This window comes from Pleurodeles waltl, chromosome 4_2 (genome assembly GCF_031143425.1).
Source record: "Pleurodeles waltl isolate 20211129_DDA chromosome 4_2, aPleWal1.hap1.20221129, whole genome shotgun sequence".
NCBI classification, from domain to species: Eukaryota; Metazoa; Chordata; class Amphibia; order Caudata; family Salamandridae; genus Pleurodeles; species Pleurodeles waltl.
The window spans coordinates 1025971407-1025978445 of NC_090443.1; positions in this window are offsets into that span (position 1 = coordinate 1025971407).

The following is a 7039-nucleotide window of genomic DNA, read 5'->3' on the forward strand; positions in this document are numbered from 1 at the left end:
TGTTAGGGTGGCTTCTGTAAGGGACAGGTCTCCTTCTGTCCATTCTCACCATACTTCTGTTTCAAGGCATGTCCCTCCCACCCACCCTGATGACAGATTGTTAGAAAGGGAGCTCAATAGATTGAGAGTGGAACAAACCAGACTGAAGCTCAAGAAGCAACAGCTGGATTTGGATAGACAGACTTTAGAAGTAGAGAAGGAGAGACAGAAACTGGGTATAGAAACCCATGGTGGCAGCAGCAGTATTCCCCATAGTCATCCTGCAAAAGAGCATGATTCCAGGAATCTGCATAAGATAGTTCCCCCTTATAAGGAGGGGGATGACATTAACAAGTGGTTTGCTGCACTTGAGAGGGCCTGTGCTGTACAGGATGTCCCTCAAAGGCAGTGGGCTGCTATCCTATGGCTATCATTTAGTGGAAAAGGTAGGGATAGGCTCCTTACTGTGAAAGAAAGTGATGCCAATAATTTTACAGTTCTTAAGAATGCACTCCTGGATGGTTATGGCTTAACCACTGAACAATACAGGATAAAGTTCAGAGAGACCAAAAAGGAGTCTTCACAAGACTGGGTTGATTTCATTGGCCATTCAGTGAAGGCCTTGGAGGGGTGGTTACATGGCAGTAAAGTTACTGATTATGAAAGCCTGTATAACACAATCCTGAGAGAGCATATACTTAATAATTGTGTGTCTGATTTGTTGCACCAGTACCTGGTAGACTCTGATCTGACCTCTCCCCAAGAATTGGGAAAGAAGGCAGACAAATGGGTCAGAACAAGGGTGAACAGAAAAGTTCATACAGGGGGTGACAAAGATGGCAATAAGAAGAAAGATGGTGAAAAATCTCAAGATAAGCATGGGGATAAGGGTAAAACCAAAGATCCCACTTCAAATCTTAAACACTCTTCAGAGGGTGGGGATAAAACTAATTCTTCCTCTTCTTCTCAACCTACACACATTAAAAAGCCTTGGTGCTTTGTGTGTAAAAACAGAGGCCATAGGCCAGGGGATAAGTCCTGTCCAGGTAAACCCCCTGAGCCTACCACCACTAATACATCAAGCTCTAGTGCCCCTAGCAGTAGTGGTACTAGTGGTGGGACTGCTGGCAACAGTCAAGTTAAGGGTGTAGTTGGGTTCACTTTTGGGTCCATAGTAGAAACTGGGGTAGTCACTCCCAAGACAGTTTCTGTCACACCTAGTGGCATTGGCCTTGCCACACTGGCTGCTTGTCCCCTTACAATGGATAAGTACAGGCAGACAGTTTCAATAAATGGTGTTGAGGCCTTGGCCTACAGGGACACAGGTGCCAGTATCACTTTGGTGACTGAAAACCTAGTGCACCCTGATCAACACATCATTGGACAACAGTATAAGATTATTGATGTCCATAACTCCACTAAGTTTCTTCCCTTAGCTATAATTCAGTTTAGTTGGGGTGGAGTTACTGGCCCTAAGCAGGTGGTGGTATCACCTAGCTTACCTGTAGACTGTCTCTTAGGTAATGACCTAGAGGCCTCAGGTTGGGCTGATGTAGAGTTTTATGCCCATGCAGCCATGCTGGGCATCCCTGAGGAATTGTTCCCTCTCATTTCTACTGAAATGAAAAAGCAAAGGAGAGAAGGCCTGAAAACTCAGGATCCCTCTCCATCAACAGGTAAAAAGGGTATCACAGTATCCCCTAACCACCCTGCCATTCAGGATACCATTCCTGTGGTGGGAGAAACCTCTCCTGGGGTGGCACCTGTTCCAAGGGAATCATCAGCTGGCAAAGCTGTACTCCCTGAGGTAGAAGTACCTCTCTGTGGGATAACTAACATTGGTGACAAAAAGAGCACCATTTTAGTTACCATGGAGCATCCCTCCAACCCTCCCAGAGAAGCTTTAGTGCAGAAACCCTGCACTGCCTCACAACACTTAGGACAGTATCCCTGCCCTAGTGTGGAGCTCATAGGACAGCATCCCTGCCCTGCTCCAACTCAAGAGAAACAGCATCCCTGTTCTCTCTTCCAGCCATATGGACAACGTTTTTGCCCAGACATGGCTTTACTGAGACAGCATCCCTGTCTGGCATTTCCATCATTACAAATAGGTTCAGTGGATAATTCCCACTGTTCTAAACTAAAACTTACTGATAGAAACTCTGAAAATACATCTTCACATTGTTGCTTAGCTAAAAAACTTCAAACAGGGTGGTTTACATCCCCACAGGGAAGTAACCATATAGTGGATGATAAAGGGAGTAACCAGTCTATTGCAGAGCTACTCTCTACTTATCACCACTTAGACAATAAAGTCTCAACTGGCCAAGGTTAGCCTTATTGTCCTTCGTTTGGGGGGGGGTTGTGTGAGAAAGTAGCCTCTTTCTAGCCTTGTTACCCCCACTTTTGGCCTGTTTGTGAGTGTATGCCAGGGTGGTTTCACTGTCCCACTGGGATCCTGCTAGCCAGGGCCCAGTGCTCACAGTGAAAACCCTATGTTTTCAGTATGTTTGTTATGTGTCACTGGGACCCTGCTAGTCAGGACCCCAGTGCTCATAAGTTTGTGGCCTATATGTGTGTGTTCCCTGTGTAGTGCCTAACTGTCTCACTGAGGCTCTGCTAATCAGAACCTCAGTGGTTATGCTCTCTCATTTCTTTCCAAATTGTCACTAACAGGCTAGTGACCATTTTTACCAATTTACATTGGCTTACTGGAACACCCTTATAATTCCCTAGTATATGGTACTGAGGTACCCAGGGTATTGGGGTTCCAGGAGATCCCTATGGGCTGCAGCATTTCTTTTGCCACCCATAGGGAGCTCTGAGAATTCTTACACAGGCCTGCCACTGCAGCCTGAGTGAAATAACGTCCACGTTATTTCACAGCCATTTTACACTGCACTTAAGTAACTTATAAGTCACCTATATGTCTAACCTTTACCTGGTAAAGGTTAGGTGCAAAGTTACTTAGTGTGAGGGCACCCTGGCACTAGCCAAGGTGCCCCCACATTGTTCAGAGCCAATTCCCTGAACTTTGTGAGTGCGGGGACACCATTACACGCGTGCACTACATATAGGTCACTACCTATATGTAGCTTCACAATGGTAACTCCGAATATGGCCATGTAACATGTCTATGATCATGGAATTGCCCCCTCTATACCACAGACCCTGGTACTGCCAAACTGCCCTTGCTGGGGTTTCACTGCAGCTGCTGCTGCTGCCAACCCCTCAGGCAGGCATCTGCCCTCCTGGGGTCCAGCCAGGCCTGGCCCAGGATGGCAGAACAAAGGACTTCCTCTGAGAGAGGGTGTTACACCCTCTCCCTTTGGAAAATGGTGTGAAGGCAGGGGAGGAGTAGCCTCCCCCAGCCTCTGGAAATGCTTTGTTGGGCACAGATGTGCCCAATTCTGCATAAGCCAGTCTACACCGGTTCAGGGGACCCCTTAGCCCTGCTCTGGCGCGAAACTGGACAAAGGAAAGGGGAGTGACCACTCCCCTGACCTGCACCTCCCCTGGGAGGTGTCCAGAGCTCCTCCAGTGTGCTCCAGACCTCTGCCATCTTGGAAACAGAGGAGCTGCTGGCACACTGGACTGCTCTGAGTGGCCAGTGCCACCAGGTGACGTCAGAGACTCCTTGTGATAGGCTCCTTCAGGTGTTGCTAGCCTATCCTCTCTCCTAGGTAGCCAAACCCTCTTTTCTGGCTATTTAGGGTCTCTGTCTCTGGGGAAACTTTAGATAACGAATGCAAGAGCTCATCCGAGTTCCTCTGCATCTCTCTCTTCACCTTCTGCCAAGGAATCGACTGCTGACCGCGCTGGAAGCCTGCAAACCAGCAACATAGTAGCAAAGACGACTACTGCAACTCTGTAACGCTGATCCTGCCGCCTTCTCGACTGTTTTCCTGCTTGTGCATGCTGTGGGGGTAGTCTGCCTCCTCTCTGCACCAGAAGCTCCGAAGAAATCTCCCGTGGGTCGACGGAATCTTCCCCCTGCAACCGCAGGCACCAAAAAGCTGCATTACCGGTCCCTTGGGTCTCCTCTCAGCACGACGAGCGAGGTCCCTCGAATCCAGCGACTCTGTCCAAGTGACCCACACAGTCCAGTGACTCTTCAGTCCAAGTTTGGTGGAGGTAAGTCCTTGCCTCACCTCGCTGGGCTGCATTGCTGGGAACCGCGACTTTTGCAGCTACTCCGGCCCCTGTGCACTTCCGGCGGAAATCCTTTGTGCACAGCCAAGCCTGGGTCCACGGCACTCTAACCTGCATTGCACGACTTTCTAAGTTGGTCTCCGGCGACGTGGGACTCCTTTGTGCAACTTCGGCGAGCACCGTTTCACGCATCCTCGTAGTGCCTGTTCCTGGCACTTCTCCGGGTGCTACCGGCTTCAGAGAGGGCTCTTTGTCTTGCTCGACGTCCCCTCTCTCTGCTGGTCCAATTTGCGACCTCCTGGTCCCTCCTGGGCCTCAGCAGCGTCCAAAAACGCTAACCGCACGATTTGCAGCTAGCAAGGCTTGTTGGCGTTCTTTTGGCGGGAAAACACTTCTGCACGACTCTCCACGGCGAGAGGGATCCGTCCACCAAAGGGGAAGTCTCTAGCCCTTTTCGTTCCTGCAGAAACCTCAGCTTCTTCTGTCCAGTAGAAGCTTCTTTGCACCCGCAGCTGGCATTTCCTGGGCATCTGCCCATCTCCGACTTGCGTGTGACTTTTGGACTTGGTCCCCTTGTTCCACAGGTACCCTAGATTGGAAATCCACAGTTGTTGCATTGTTGGTTTGTGTCTTTCCTGCATTATTCCTCTAACACGACTTCTTTGTCCTTAGGGGAACTTTAGTGCACTTTGCACTCACTTTTCAGGGTCTTGGGGAGGGTTATTTTTCTAACTCTCACTATTTTCTAATAGTCCCAGCGACCCTCTACAAGGTCACATAGGTTTGGGGTCCATTCGTGGTTCGTATTCCACTTTTGGAGTATATGGTTTGTGTTGCCCCTATCCCTATGTTTCCCTATTGCATCCTATTGTAACTATACATTGTTTGCACTGTTTTCTAAGACTATACTGCATATTTTTGCTATTGTGTATATATATCTTGTGTATATTTCCTATCCTCTCACTGAGGGTACACTCTAAGATACTTTGGCATATTGTCATAAAAATAAAGTACCTTTATTTTTAGTATAACTGTGTATTGTGTTTTCTTATGATATTGTGCATATGACACTAAGTGGTACTGTAGTAGCTTCACATGTCTCCTAGTTCAGCCTAAGCTGCTCTGCTAAGCTACCATTATATATCAGCCTAAGCTGCTAGACACCCTATACACTAATAAGGGATAACTGGGCCTGGTGCAAGGTGCAAGTACCCCTTGGTACTCACTACAAGCCAGTCCAGCCTCCTACACAGTGAAACCCCAGGAAAGGCAGTTTGGCAGTACCCGGGTTCTGTGCTAGAGACCCGGGGGATCATGGAATTGTCTCCCCAATGCCAGGATGGCATTGGGGTGGCAATTCCATGATCTTAGACATGTTACATGGCCATGTTCGGAGTTACCATTGTGAAGCTATACATAGGTATCGACCTATGTATAGTGCACACGTATAATGGTGTCCCCGCACTCACAAAGTCCGGGGAATTTGCCCTGAACAATGTGGGGGCACCTTGGCTAGTGCCAGGGTGCCCACACACTAAGTAACTTAGCACCCAACCTTTACCAGGTAAAGGTTAGACATATAGGTGACTTATAAGTTACTTAAGTGCAGTGGTAAATGGCTTTGAAATAATGTGGACGTTATTTCACTCAGGCTGCAGTGGCAGGTCTGTGTAAGAATTGTCAGAGCTCCCTATGGGTGGCCAAAGAAATGCTGCAGCCCATAGGGATCTCCTGGAACCCTAATACCCTGGGTACCTCAGTACCATATACTAGGGAATTATAAGGGTGTTCCAGTATGCCAATATGAATTGATAAAATTGGTCACTAGCCTGTAAGTGACAATTTGTAAAGAGAGAGCATAACCACTGAGGTTCTGCTTAGCAGAGCCTCAGTGAGACAGTTAGTCATCACACAGGGAACACATACATATAGGCCACAAACTTATGAGCACTGGGGTCCTGGCTAGCAGGGTCCCAGTGACACATAACAAACATACTGAAAACATAGGGTTTTCACTATGAGCACTGGGCCCTGGCTAGCAGGATCCCAGTGAGACAGTGAAAACACCCTGACATACACTCACAAACAGGCCAAAAGTGGGGGTAACAAGGCTAGAAAGAGGCTACTTTCTCACACCTCCCACGCCCTGCCTGTGCTGTGTCTGGACTCAGCCCTGAGGCTGGGAGCATCCAGACATCCCTCACCCTTCTTGTGCAGTCTCAGGACTCAGCCCTGAGGCAGAGCGGGCCCAGATCTCCCACACCCTGGCTGTCCTGCCTCTCGACTCAGGCCTGAGGCTGAGTGGGTCCTGACCTTCCATGTCCAGCCTGAGCTGTCTGTCTTTCCCTCCCTGGACACACTCTGAGGCAGGGGGCCTGAGAGTTTAACACTTCAGCTGTGTTTCCCCTCAGTACCCTCTTTATGGACTCAGCCTTGAGAGCTCCAACCCTCCGCCTGTGCTCACCAGCAGGACACCCTCCATAGTGACGGGCCTAAGGTAGGGTTGGACTGGGACAGAAAAAAAGTGGCGCATATTTGCAAATGAGCGCAGTTGTGAATTTATAAAGACACACTCTGGAAGTGTTTTGCAAAGTATAGGAGAGTGTGTGCATTTGTGCTCGCTGCAGGCACTTTTTGTGGTAATGTCAGGTAAGTCAAGGTAAAGCTGACCCATCAGATCATAAAACAGGCCCACAATATCGCCCACACACTGACCTGGTAGACCAGACCACTGGGCACTGCCAGACTGCCCTATGGACCAGTGTCTGACGCTGTCCTAAGGTGGCAGAATGGGCACCTGTGCGTCTCCCACCACCCTCTCCTTGACCTGAGAGCTCCAATCTTCCGCCTTTGTTGTCCCTCGGGACACTCTCCCTAGAGACAGCCCCGGACAGGGAGTGCCTCAGAG